The sequence below is a fragment of the Malurus melanocephalus genome, unplaced genomic scaffold (genome assembly GCF_030028575.1).
Source record: "Malurus melanocephalus ecotype Western Australia unplaced genomic scaffold, MMel_1.1 scaffold_573, whole genome shotgun sequence".
In the NCBI taxonomy this organism is placed as follows: Eukaryota; Metazoa; Chordata; class Aves; order Passeriformes; family Maluridae; genus Malurus; species Malurus melanocephalus.
The window spans coordinates 377,786-392,270 of NW_026623805.1; the positions used below are offsets into that span (position 1 = coordinate 377,786).

The window sequence follows — 14,485 nt, forward strand, 5'->3', positions numbered from 1 at the left end:
AATATTTTCTTTTAACAGTCAAATTATTGCAACTGTGGATCTGTGAGTAAGATTATGTGCTTCCAGAAGAGGCCTTTCAGAGGCCAACAGGGTAAGTGTTAATGAACCGTGAGATGTTGGGTAAGAGCAGAACAGATGTTTGCACAACCATCAGGTAGACCTTTGTTTATATAAATGCACCACCGCAGATAATACCTAATACCTTTCTCATGGCTTAAAATAACCTTCCCACTAAAAACACAAACAGGCTTTTCCCCAGTTGTGAACATGCTTAAAATCTAATTAATACACAGCCGACTGCAAACCCACAAACTGCTCAGGCAGGGTCGGACCTGTCACCCAGCGTCACCTCTTTCATGACACAGCCTTAATCTCCTCCTTTGTCCTTATATTGCAGTTTTTGCTCTAAAGGTTTCTCCACTAAAAAAGTGGGAAGGTGAAGCCATAGTTCAATTCAATTTATTTTTATATTGCCTCTCACACAAAGTCTTTCAGAACTCTTTATAGTGAGAGATAAAATAATCATATAACACTTGCCGGAATTCAGTGCGGTGGCTTTTGCACTCAGGGTAAAAGCTACGTACCAGGAAAGTAAAATTAAGAAAATTTAGAAACAAAGAGAGGAGTAATAAATACTTCTTTTTTTTTCTGTACTGTCGGAAAAAGAGGGAAGTACACTGGAACCAGGTAAAAACCATGCCCTGGCAGAATACACGCAGGATCCTTTGCACAGGAACAGACACAGGAGTCGTTGAGTGAATTTTTTTTTACCCTGCTATACCCATTGGATCTAGGAAATCCACACCAAAAATCTGCCTCTTGGGTTCCCAGAGTAGCTGCACCCTATACCTAAACAAAACCTGAACATCAGAACTCTCACCCAGTTTATCCCAGTACAAACCTCAAGCAGCACGGGAGAAAAACACTCCYGAAAACACTCTGATAATTAAAGAGAGAATGTTATAAATTCTGTGAGATAGTCTTAAATTTTCGTTGTAAAAGTTTACTACATCTTTGAGGCCCATCGATCCAGAAGCCCACACATAAAGAAGCCTGGTAAAAGAGCATCTAAAAAAATATTTGGGCAACAGCTAATATTTCTTCCCACCTGTCTTCATGCCCACAACACTCAACCAAAGCCACATCTTTATAACACACAGTAAGAAAAAACAATATATAGTAACTCATTTTCTGACCTTTTAATATTTCTGCCATTGATTGTCAGAAGTGAGGAYGGCTCTCTATCCTAAGGTGATGGATTATTTAATTAACTATTGACCTTTTCAGTATCAGATGTTGACAATGAATGTGCTCCTGTGTAAGCTGCCTCCTCTGGATGCTGTTCAGTTCTCCAGTGCAYGTGGACTTGTCTCACATTTTGGTTTTAAGCGTAACATTTCTATTATTTTAATCTAAAAACAAGTCAAAGGCTTGTATTCAGTGATGAATACTTCTCTGATCTATTGCTTTGAGTTTTCTTTTGAACTGTATTTCTAGCGGAATTTATATGAATATTAACAGAATTAAGTCTTTCATAGATCAAATAATTTCTGCTGCTTACCTATGACTGAGGTTCCTGGCACATTTTCAGGACAGCTTCTGCACCAAGAGGCAAAGAAGCCAACACAGAAAGGAGAAATTGCTCATCCTCTGTGCACACGGATCAAGAGACGTCCCAGACTGAAAATTGCAGGAGTCATTTGATATTAGGCTTTGCCTGTGGGCCCAGCAAGGGYTCCAGCCAGGAACATGACATTTACACCGAGCACCTTTCAAAAGAAAACATTTCACTACTTTCCCACAAGACATGCAATGTGAAGCCTTGTTTACACACAGGCAAAACTGACTTCAGACTTATTCCCCCCCAAAATTAAGAGAAAGGATCCAGATCCTCATCCTGGAGCACTGGGATCCCCATGCTCCATTCTCAGCAATTATATATTCAGCTGCAATCTTTTTATAAGCAAACAAGGTATTTTCCTGCATGAGCTTGTTGTTGGAACCGAACACTGAACAAATGATCCGTGCCTCCAGGTTGTCAGAGATTTACACGTGACTACACAGCACTTTGGGTATTCCACTGTGATTTCTCTCCAGGACTGAGAGCTGATTAATCTAACATATTCCTAGTAGAAACCACMCAGCATTTCTCCAGGAAAAAAAGTTCATCACCTGGCACACCTTTGTAATAATTACTCTCTTCTGATATCATCTGTTCACTTTGAAAACACATATATGCCAAACCAGGTACCAGACAAAAGTTTGGGGGGCTTTTTTGGTTTTTTTTAGTGCTAAGGAGACAATAATATTTTTTCAAGGTGTTTCACTTCCTTAATTACTTAGGTAACTATATAACCATAAAACCACTTAATAGGAATAATTCCATAACATATCCTGCACCAGCAAATAACAGATTTCCAGAAGGTCTGTTTACAACAAACCGTGCTCCCCCTATCCTAATTTTTTTTTTCTTTATATATATTATAAATTATACTTTTGTCTGTGAAATCAGCACCACACACAGCAGTAAATATTCCTGTGGCTGATGGCTTTGGAAAGCGGTTTTAATCACGAGCTTTCCCTTTGCATCAATCAGCCTTYCCCGCAGCCCAGAAGAAACCCCTACATATGTCATCGATACACGCGGGTAGCGGAGCTATAAGTCTGATTTTTTGTGATGTTAATACAATATTATGATGGATATCTATTAGTGGGGAGAGCAGAGCAGCAGACAGACTCCAGCTCCTGTGACAGCGGCTGCTCTTTCTTCGTCAGTGTCAATCCGYGCCGGAATCGCGGCGAATGAGCGGATGTGACAGGAGAGGACCGCTCCAATTATGGATGAAGGGACACTATCTACTCCCACYGGTTGATGTGATTTATTCGACGGTCCTTCTGCATTTATAGAGCAGCAGATTGTAGCTGCTTATGAAGTGACAAATAGTGCTCAATGACATTGACTGACTTGTCTGATCAATTTAGCTCGTCTGAAAAAGTAGCCGCGAATCGCTGTCCTCGTTGAATGACGGCACCGACAGTCCCGGCTCAACTTCACCCACTTGAAATCTGAAATGCCATTAGAAAAACTATTAGAGAGGGCTCCTTTTAATAAAAAAAAAAAACACAGCAGTTCCTTACAAAGAATGAAAAATAGGAACCTTCCCCACAGCCTGGCTTTGAAACGCACCTCACTTAAAGAATGTTTTGCYTTCGAGAGCGTGTCAGGAGAACATTTTTATTATTTTATAAGTTCCTGAATATTTGATGTATTTTGGTGAAGGAGTAATGTATCTGACAGAGGGGAAACAAGTGAAGTTTTCTTGCAAGAACCAACAAAGCAACTTTTCATGRTTTCTAGAAGAGTTGCCAACAGTCCTGATTTTATTGAGCCTTAAGTCATTAGATTAATTTTAAAATTCAGAGCTCCTGGAATCCAGTGATGATGCAATCCMGCTTTTCTATTAAAATCAAGACAAAAAAAAGGAAATTCCTGGTCTTCTGGCCAGAGAGCAACTTAAAAATGTGATTTTAGTGAACTCAGTACAACCAAAATCCAAAATAAAATTGGAAGCCAACTTACAAATGCTGAAGGGTTTTGGTAGATTTTGAGACGTAACCTTTGGACCACTGGAGCCTGGCAGGACGTTTTCACACTCAGGGCTGACAGCACAGGAATTTCTTAGAAGTCTCGCTCATTTTGTTGGGGCTGCTGTGTTAATACCCTCATATTGAAAAATGTCAAACTCTCAGTGGCTGGAAGCCCTTCTGGCAGAGGGAGTTGTTAAATGGGAAGAGGTGGCAGAGCCAGGCTCTTGGGTGCCACAGAATTCCCACTGCTTCATGAGCCTCATCACAGCCCTTCTAGCAACGCTGGAATTATATGATAAGGYGTCATTTGGCATAAGCAAAGACCTCACAATAATTCCTTTAAACAAACACTGAATTAAAAGCCATTGAGAAACCATTAACAATTGTATTTTATCTAGCATTAGATTAGTATTTTTACAAAGTCATAATGGCACATCACACCTTATGAATAACACTTATGATATTTCTCATGTGAAGCAGGCCCAGGAGTTGCCTGCAAATGGTAATTCCGTGTATAAATATGTACAAACTTGTGAGGGAGTCCACACACACATATCAATATATATATGGCCATAGCACCAATAAATCAATGTCTGCRTGTGGGGGGTGCATGTGTGCTGTTCATTATATATTACAATATTAAACTGTTATCCATGCACAAGTATATTTATGTATATATTTCAATTTATTAGAGCTAGGCAGGCCTTTACAGACTTAATAAAGAGCGCCGGCATTATAAGCCAAGAACCATTTTTCCCTTTCCCTGTATTATTCAAATTTATTAAACAATATTTCACATTTGTTTGACACAATGTCAAACTCGGGACTCCTAAAGAACTGCTGCAGCTTTGGAACTGTTATGCTTTCTTGGACTTTAATCATTTTTGGCAAGGCTCCATTTCCTGTCAGAAAGTGAAACAGCTTAGGAATGTCATTTTCACGAAAGAAAACAGAGAGAATCCGAGAGGAAGTTCTCCTCCACTCCAGAGCCCCTAAGATACTCAAACACACTCGCAGGAGGGCTGGAATACATCAAACATTAGCAGAGGGAAAAGGACACACTTTTCCCACATTAAAATACATGGATAAAGTTGAACTTTTGCTAAAAATAGTTCCCATGACTAATCCTATTAAGTTTTTAAAAAATTGGGCCGTATCTCCCTTGAAGTCAAATTGTTTTTTAACTTTAGAATGACATTAGAAAAAGACTCTAAAGTGCCTTTGCTTAAGTCAAAGTCCCTGGAAGATTATTTTTTCTTTTCTGCTTTTTTTTTTTTTTTTTTTTTTTTTTTTTTTTTTTTTTTTTTTTTGTTTTTTTTCTTTAAAATGAGGACAGGAGCACGGATCACTCTTCTAAAAGGGCAATTTACCTATTGAGGAGGTGAGGAGGATCATTCTCTCCCAGACCATCACTTTTTTAAAGCATTTAAAAAGAGACTCCTTGCAGAGGGAAGAGGTTCAAGGGAGCAGACATGGACCAACACTTCCCTGTGCCAGCTCAGCGCCGACACGGGCAGGGATGTCGGAAARCCTGCAACAAATTTTGGGCAAGAATCACCTCTTTTCTCCATCAGAAGGCTGGTTATGTAAAAACCACCTTGATTGCTTGTTGAGGTGGGGAAACAAGCAATGGCCAGATGGATTTTGRGAACACAACCCACACCCCAGCAGGAAAAACACTGCACCAGGAAAGTTAGCAGTTCCCACCACATCGTGGCCACGCCRGCAGTAAATAGAACTAAGGGTTTCTGACAGCCACCAGATCCCTGCACAATTTATGATTCCTATTTGGAGCTCATCTGAGTGCTTTTCTAGCAGACCAAACACTTCCCAAGGTTTGCACCACCCTTGTTTGTCCTGACATCCCAGACAGAAATCCCAAGCTATGGTAATACCGCAGTTTCAGTGGGAGAGCAGAAGGAAGTTGGCTGCAGAGGAGGGTGAGAACCCATTCCTAAAGGAAAAACCAATTGCAACAGGACATTGAGATAAAAAGGATGTTTATCTCATTCGAGGAATTTGACCTARATCCAAACAACACTCACACACAACAGGGAAAGGCAGGTAGGTTTATCTGTTGCTTTTTCCCTAGAACTGGGTTAAATACCAAGTGGTGGGATTTTAGGAGCCTTGCAAATGTCTTAGCCCTTATTGTTTTGGGTGCAACATGTGCTTAAATCTGAATGTTAAAAAACCCAGTGGGGCACACAGATCAGGAAGGACACCCCAGAACCATGATCCACAGTATCCAAACACAGGAAGAGAGAACCCAGCTGGCAAAAGCTGAGCCGAGTGTGACATGTTCAAAAAAAAAAAAAAAAAAAAAATTAAATCCTAAAGGGAAAAATATGACCTATACACGCTCTTTGAAAAACGTGCATACTTCTAGCTCAGTCACAAGAAAGATCAGGAACTGGCATTAATGAAATGAGAAGTATGTTGGAGAAGGAAAAATAAAATGAAAATAAAATTAATAACTCCCTTAGCAATAAATTTGCACTTTCTGCGGTTTGCTGGGGTTTTATTTCTATGGATAGATGAGCGCAAAGCACAAGGGGATGAGGAATGGAGGGGTCACAGGAGCTGTCTGCTTCCATAAACCCTCACATCTCCCTGTTTAAATCCATTCTCCATCCACCTTCAGTTCAGCACTGAACAGGGAATGAGCACAAACACCCCTCAGGTTTGTACAGATGTACGGTTAGGGAAGGGAAATTGAGAAGGTTTTGGTGGAAAACCAMCCCCCTACATGAGCTTTTTGTTTCTCCAGCAGCCAGGTCAGGTACGATGGGGTGGTCCCAGCATGTCCCCCRTGCACCAGGGGGCTGGAACAACTCTCAGCATCATCCTCCATCTGCTGGCCCTGAAGTCGTGCCCCCCACCCACAGTCCCACAGCAGCTGAGTGAGGTCAATCCCCAAACACTCATGAGCACGTCGCTCCTCTCGCCGCCCCAAAGCCCCTCTGGCAGAATTGTTTTCTTTTCTGCCCCCAGCTGAGCTTTCATGGTGCTCTCTGATGTTCCTGCAAGGAATTACTCATTCCCCCAGCCCAAAACTGTGCAAGAGGTACCTTTGCTGTTCCCATTGCACCACTGCCAGTCATTCTGACAGCAAATTCCTCCTCGGACCAGCCTCGCTGCTGAATCCCTAATTCCAGCCCAGCACATGACATTTGTTTGTTGTCAAAAGTATAACTTGGTGTTTGCACTCACAATAATGTCTTGTAGCAAGTTAGTCACCGAGGAACGTTTCCAGTCATTTATTTTCCAGTACAGACTACAGGTTTCCATGGCTATATTCCACAGGAAAAAAAAAGAAAAAAGAAAAAAAATTCCAATTTAATGTGTAGATGAAATACTTCAAAGTCTCAAACACTGAAGCCATCAGTAACACATGCAATAATATAAACTGGAATGAATTTCCAGGATGTAGTAGGCTGAAACTCAGCTTTCAGAGCAGCAGGGTTGAAGTGCACTTTGACACCGGCCCTCCCCATCCCTCTCCCCACACCAAACAACTCCTCYTTGCCTCACCTTCTGCTCGTGGCTGTCCCAGTCTCACAGCAGCCACCAATGAACAACAGAGCCCAAGGATTTGTCCAAGCTCAGCCTGCACTTCCGACCCATCGCCGCAATATCAGTTTGTACTGCAAACCCACAAAGCCAACTCATTACATGTTCCTCCAAAAATCTCTCCATTCCTTGACACCAAAWCTTCATTCAAATTCATCTTTARCCTCATTGTATCCTGTACACTTCCCTGCATGTTAAAGCTAATATAAAATCATTTAGGTTGGGAAARCCCTCTAAGATCATCAARYRGAACYRTTAAYCCATCACSGCCAAGCCCACCACCAACCYRTGTCCCCAAGWGGAATATCTATATATCTTAAATMCCTCTAAGAAATGGGACTTAGAATCTATGAAGGATTAAATGATAAATCATTGTTAAAAAATTTGTTTATATTGTCGGAGGAGTCTTCTTTTGTACTGGGAGGAAGGAATCTGGACAGGGAGGTGTCTGTCTGGACTATACGCCTATTTTTCTGCACAGTTAAATACATATAAAGAAGTTACTGAMCTTCACAAATTTAATAAAAATGAAAAAAAATCACAATAAACCATGCTATTAATTCCCTGCTAAACAATGATCACCATGCCCATTCTTCTTGATAAACTGTGTCAGTTAAATCCCAGCCTTTTCCCACTCCCGTTGCTCCAGGTGCCTCTCAAACAGCAGCTCACACATTACACCCAGCCCTCCTCCCTTCTGTCCCAGCCTGGMACCTCCTCCAGGGTGTCACACGCAGCCATCCATTCATCTTCCCTCTTTATCAGCTTGCTGAGCCATTCAAASATGGGCAGAACTTCTTGAGGCCTCCCCCCTTTTCCTTTCCCCCCTCCAAATTTCCATTTATATCTAGATTTTTTCCAAGCCCAACACAACCTAATGGGCAGGAGAAGGCCTGAGCCCAGATTGTTTAACAATGCCTTGAGGGGCTTATTCACCAAAGTTCGACGCTCTGACGAACAGCTTGCTGCAGCTCTAATGGTAAGGCATATAAAATGCATCATACATTAAATTTAATGTTGCCTCATTAGTCTTAATTAGATTCCTACATTACACCAGGATTATAGTTTCTTCGTGTTTATGTTCGCTCCTAAAATAAAGTCTACACTAGACAACAGTTTGGTGTACTTTCTAACCTTTGAATAAATATGCCCCAAATGGTTACCTATGGATATTCTTAACCTTGAAGAAACAGAAATTAGGTGCTGTTACAATTACTTTTTGGACAGAGAGGCTACATGGAGTCAGTCCCAAAGGAATAAATTTAAAGGGAAAAAAAACCACTGCGTACAAACATCAGAAATTACTCAACTTGTRTTTTAAAGGGTAAAYACTAAAGGAAAAGGAAGGGGCTGCKTGCTTCAAAGAACTGGGGKGGCTTTTCTGKTTTTATGGATGCTTTGATAGCTTGCATTCCTACTAATTAATTTTGTCTTCTGAATTAGATTTTTTCACAGTTTATTTRCTTTCAGTTTTAAATCGTGTTTCCAGGTGATGCCACAATTCCATCTTTGGTTCCAAGAACCAGCAGAGCTCATCCCATGGTTAACCACAATGACCTAGGCCAGGACCAAGTTTTTACTAAAATGGAGCAACCCACTTTTCTTCCTACAATTAATTTAACAAGAAATTTAAAATTTTAAAAAGTTTAGGAAAAAAAATTCTTTCTGTAGTGTCAAACTGAAGCTTGATTTTTATAAGCATTGAAAAGATGAAAGCTGGTTTACCAAATGTTGTCATTCTTAATRTTTTGGCTCAGAAATTGCCATGAAATAGTTCATCCTCTTGAAGCAATTTCTCGCCCAGCACACTGAAACTCATTCAAGTCCAACTATTTCTTTCCAAATGATTGGTCCAAGCCCCCACAACAGTATGGGAGCAAAGAGAAGTCAATTAGCATTATTACCAGTTAGCGTTCTGCTGATATTTTTAAGATTATTTCCTTTCATGTCCCACACCATTCATTTGATAAAATTGAATAAAATTTCATTTTGAATTTGCATGTGGCCTGGTTTACTTGTTAATTAGAATTTGAAGARTATTATTGAAAAGACAGTGCAAATCCGTATATTTCATTTGCTTAAGGCTTTGAAATAAATTATTTTGTCCTGTTTGGATTTACCCTTTTCAGAAATCTTTGCACAAAAGCGAGCATTTGAGATTTCCTAGTATTTCAGTGGCCTCACCAGGTACACTAAAATAACATTTCCTCTGAGATAAAACAAGATGACTTAGGCTTTGAAAAATCCTTTCCTTGGCTCAGGAAATTGGGAAAAAGCTTAGGAAAATTTTCAAGGACTATCTGGCTTTAAAAGGAGATCAAAGTCTAAATATTTGTTTCACAGACAATGCTGAAACAATTATTTCAATGATGAAGAGTGCACGTGTACTGACTTTGTTCAAACTCGAATTTATACTTTTCATCCATCTACGCTACAGTAGCACGTTTTCCTTAGGAATGACATCTTGGGAAAGGCCTGTACAACACAAARAGGAGAAGGTTTACATTTTCTAAAATCCCCTAATCCTGCCTTTTTGCAGTCTCTCCATAAATTGTTACCTTTTTCCTGAGGGAAATGTGAGCTCAGTGGTTTCTTTGGTTCCTGGGGAAAACTTCAGCTACAGAACAGCTTAAACATTGAACAAACCAACCAAAACCTCAGAATCACAGAAAACTACTCTTCTTCAACATGAATTCAAAGAATAGCAACATCAGTAAATATGGATGAGGGCCATATCAATGGGCTATGGTTGGATTCTCAGCAGGAAGGAAGACTGGCTGTATTAAGGATATAGTTTGAGCAGCTAATATCATGTATAATTACAGCACAGTGCTGAGCATCTGAAAGAAATTTGGGAGAGGAGGGKTGAAAAAAGCAATTACTGGATGATGATCTGTTATTTACAAACTGATGCCCAGGAACACACACTTACTTTTATCTTAAATCCAAACAAAGTGTTTCAGAATGGGTAAGACTTAACACAGTTGTTTCTTTTGCCAAAAGGCCCCAAAAAAGTCAGCTCTTCCTCTTGCGTGGGTTGGCTGCAAGGCAGGATGCATCCAGGCAGGACACATCCACCTCCCTCCACTCTGCTACATACAACCTCCTGCAAAAAAAAATAATAGATGTTGAAAAAGGCTGTGACTTTTTGTCTTTTTATTGCCTTGCTGCCGTGGCCCGCTGGCTTCAAGGACAGCTAGCCATGCTGGGCTTCACTGGGAAAGGCTCCCAGCTTGGCTGGGGCTGGATCCACGGAGAAGGGGAGCATGTGAACCCCAGGCACCCCACRCTGCAGAGCAGACCTCCAGATGTTGGAAGAGCAGCAGCTCCCGCTCGGYGAGCGATGGAGGAGGCGACGAGGGTGGCGATGCTGCCGTCGGGAACGGCTCTGCTCTGMGGAGCTGGCAGGAGATGAGAGGTACGCTGTGCTCTGCAGAGAGCTGCACAAACTTCCTGCAGAGCAACAGGGAGCTGAGCAAAGGGCGGTCGAGCTGTAAATCACGGCTCTGAGGCTTCCCAGGTGAGGCACAGCTGGGTAGGGATCCATGCACCAGGATGGAGCGGGCAGGATCTGGTCCAGCCTGTGCTGAGCTGGTTGGAGCCGAACTTTTCATCTTGCTGGCCCTCTGTGAGGGGCCTCCACCACCTTCCTGTTGGATAAAGGCATAAAGCAAGCTCTGGGACAGCACCCAGAAGTGGATTAATTAATTTATTCTGCCTTCCCAAACAAGGTTTGAGCGTTTCCGGGATGAGCCGCGCTCCTCGCACGCACATGAGCTGTTCTGGCAGGGGCGCCTCARCCCAATTTGGTTTGAGTGACAAAAGTTAATTTTATTGATGCACAGCCTTCTGTGATGCTAGGTAGGAGGTCCGACGATGCAAATCAAACTGCTTCTCCCAAAATATCCCCGTGATTGATAATGAGGCAGTGATGCAGATTTTTGACACTTTTGATCCTACCACAAGCAAACGCTAAATTTAGCTCTGAGAATTTAAAAAGCTAATGCCACGTTGCTTTAAAAGCCATCAGTGAAAGATATACATAGTTTAACAAAGTCCAATGTTATTCAATGAAGGTTTAATTTTTTCAATGCCAAAACAAAGCTGTAACAAGAGACATTTCAAAAAGAAGTGGGTAAAAAATAACTTGAAACCAACCTGTCAAATATGCTATTCAAGTTTAATTTCACTTCTAGAGGATAGGTTATACATTGTATTTTGATTTCACTGCTGTATATATACATATAGACACATGTCAAACTATTCTGCAAGGTGTATAAGGGACATATCCAGAAGCATTTGGACAATGCAGATGACTGACATTTACAAGAAAAGCCTTTATTATATGTCTATATTTTGTTTCATTAATCATGTATGTTCATTAACCAATCATGGTAATTTATTACGCGCTGTTTGAAGCCATGTTGCATTACAATGGTGTCATTGTCACTTTGATCATCTAAAGATCTTGCAGGATGACATTTCCAACCAGAGGACCTGGCTCCTCTGTACGTGCTGCATCAATATGTACTAGGGACTCAGAAGTGTTAAAAAGAAAAGGGAAAAAAYCAACAACAAACCTGCAGTGCAACACTGTTTGTGAGATACAAAAATTAATTATGTAGCTCAGAGATAACAACCCACAAATTAGGTAGAAATATTCAGGTGAAGTGATTTGCACATGATTTTAATAGTGGATAAGCACCAAAAGGAGATGCTATTCATTTTGTCATGTAATATTTGATCATTAAGTGTTTTGCTAGGTTGTATCATGCTCRATCTACACAACAATCTGAAAAACACACTCTTTACAAAACAACCGAAAAATGTTCTCAAACGTCTGGGCTTTCATCRCTACCAGCTATTGCATTTGTACAGCAAGAAACTAAATATAGGTTCATCAAACCATAGAGGCACCTTTACCATAATGCAGCACTTCCTTTCTCCTTAGTCTAAGGTCACTGCAAAAAACGCTGTGAACCTGAGCATTAGATAGAGTCTGACTTTATAGAACCAAGGTTTACAGCTTCTTCACTGCTCACTTCTGCCTTCTATTGCACCTTTCATAAACCCACTGATTAATATCAAACAGTGAACCACTCTGACAAGCAGGATTACTAATCCAACATAACTGTTTATAGTGTGAATGAAAAAAGYGCTCCATTTCCAGCCACTGCACTTAATAATAAATTCCTGTTGTACTTAAATGTTGAAGGGATTACATAACTGTCAAAGTTCCTTTAAATGTTAAGGGTAGTAATCATATTAAAGACACACTATACAGAAGCGAAATCAAATGCCAGTTTAGCTGATATTACCATATTTGCATGGAGTTTGGAAATATAGGGCCAGATTCCTACATGGGAATGGGCTGGTTGCGGCTGAGCAAAGAGGAAAAAGAGCTGGAAACCAACCCTGCCAGTCAGGCTGCRATCCTGTGCCATATAAGGGTCAGAACAAGGAGTTTCACGTGCCCTAGCACAGCCATGGGGCTGTTCTGGATTCCACCAGCTGAAACAGGACCACCAGGACAATTGTGCCAGAGTGAAGGAGGGGAATGCCACGCATTCCTCCCACTTCGCTCCCTCTTCCGCCGCGCATACTTTGCGCAAGGAAGCTGCTGGGTTGGCTCGGTACCACGCCAGGGCAGCTCTGAAGCACCCACTTAAGACATGCTTATGACAACTGCGACCCTCTTGGGTGTCCCTAAGACAGCGAGAGCCAGGAATCTGGTGCAAACAAAATCAAATATGCAGATGCTCTCTGTGCAGTCTTTGGATGTTGCTCCTCTGACCTCCGCTATTGGCTCGAGCATGTTAAACACCCCAGAGTCAATTAGTGCCTCAGTAACAAGCAACACTATGAATTGTCCAGAGAAAATAAAAATAGATAAACTAAAAAAAAAACAAAAAAGTGAAATTAAAAAAAAAAAAAAAAAAAAACAAAAAAAAAAAACCAAAAAAAAGAAAACGCAAAAGGAAAAGCACAGGGAGAAAACCCCCAGCAAACAACTCCAAACCCAACGAAGACCCAGATCTCGGATTGCACTCTATATTTACCTCCTTCCCTGCACTGGAATCATTTGCAGGATTAAAACCTGAGCCTGGCGCCTCCCCACTCTAYGATTATTGGCAAAGAAACAATTCTTTGACTGTCTTCCAGGACTCTTTTAAAGGACCGGGGTTATTCACGCAGAGCCACACCCCGCATCCTGCAAGACAAGAGGAATGCTTGCCCGTGGAAGTTATGTGCACGCAATGAAACCCTTGTTCCCAAGTTAGAAATGGGACCCCATTATTAGCATTCCTGATATTCATAGCACTGCTGGCGTTCCACAGCACCCAGCARGGCTCAGCCAGCAGCCTCAAGGGAAAAAATGTCTAACCTTGGGGTTATATCATCATGAAATCAGTTAATTTCAGAATTACTCACCTGCAGAGCCTTGCTGCATTCTTTGTTTTGAGACAGCTCTAGCCATAGTTTCACCCAAAAGATGAATGCCAGCAATGCCTTTGGATTCTGATGTCCTAGAGGAGCATCAGTGCTGAAATTCTTCTTCCAATGCTCCGTGAGTGATGTTCCTTGGAAATTTTCCACTTACRCACTGCCCCACCAGCAAGCTTTGCCTTATAATAAACAGAATAACGAAAAGGCAAAGAGGAGCAATGTAATTAATTCAGTGCACGTTAAGGTCCAGAGATAGTTTCGACTTATTTGATACCTAAACATTAAGTATTGTCTGGTAACCTACTCAGTGGTGGGTGGAAAGCAGTCTGCCATGGCTCAAGAATCCCTGAGATGTTGAACATTTTCCTCTACAAACTCAAAAATTCAAAACATTTGCCAATAATACACGTGTAAGAATAGAGATGTCTCTGGATAGGGTCTAGAGAAGGTCAAATTGCTCTGAAACATCGTCTCTTTTTTTAGGATAGATATCACTATGGCAGTGATAAATATTTTGTGAAAAATCTAAATAAAGCAGGCTGGATGTTGCATACTTAGAACGGGTGTCACTAAAGAAGTTGTTGGTTTTGTTTTTTTTTGTTATTCCCCCAAGTGAAATTTCTAGAAAGGATTTTGGCAACTTTGTGAGTGTGGAAATCACCATGGGAAGAGCATCGGCCCCAAGGCATTCRGCGACCTACGAYGTGTTCCCTGTCACCACAGCTATCACGTCTGGCCCCTCTTCATGTCAGCCTCTTCCTTTACAGGAATTTTGAGGTGACAGAGGAATTGGCCACGCTCATATTTCTCAGCATCCTTTTCCGAGAAAAACTATCAAAACAAACTGGCTTTTCTTCTATTTTTTTTTTTTTTTTTT

General features: G+C 41.1%; 1 long non-coding RNA gene across 1 annotated transcript; it reads right to left on the reverse strand.

Annotated features, from left to right (window-relative positions):
* Nucleotides 1-801: 801 nt before the first annotated feature.
* Nucleotides 802-14,068, reverse strand: LOC130583261 (uncharacterized). The gene is made up of 5 exons (XR_008966413.1): nucleotides 13,594-14,068; nucleotides 10,094-10,267; nucleotides 7,123-7,235; nucleotides 6,802-6,881; nucleotides 802-3,066 (listed from the first exon to the last, which is right to left on the reverse strand). It is a non-coding gene; the product is annotated as an uncharacterized LOC130583261 (long non-coding RNA).
* Between the last annotated feature and the right edge of the window lie 417 nt (nucleotides 14,069-14,485).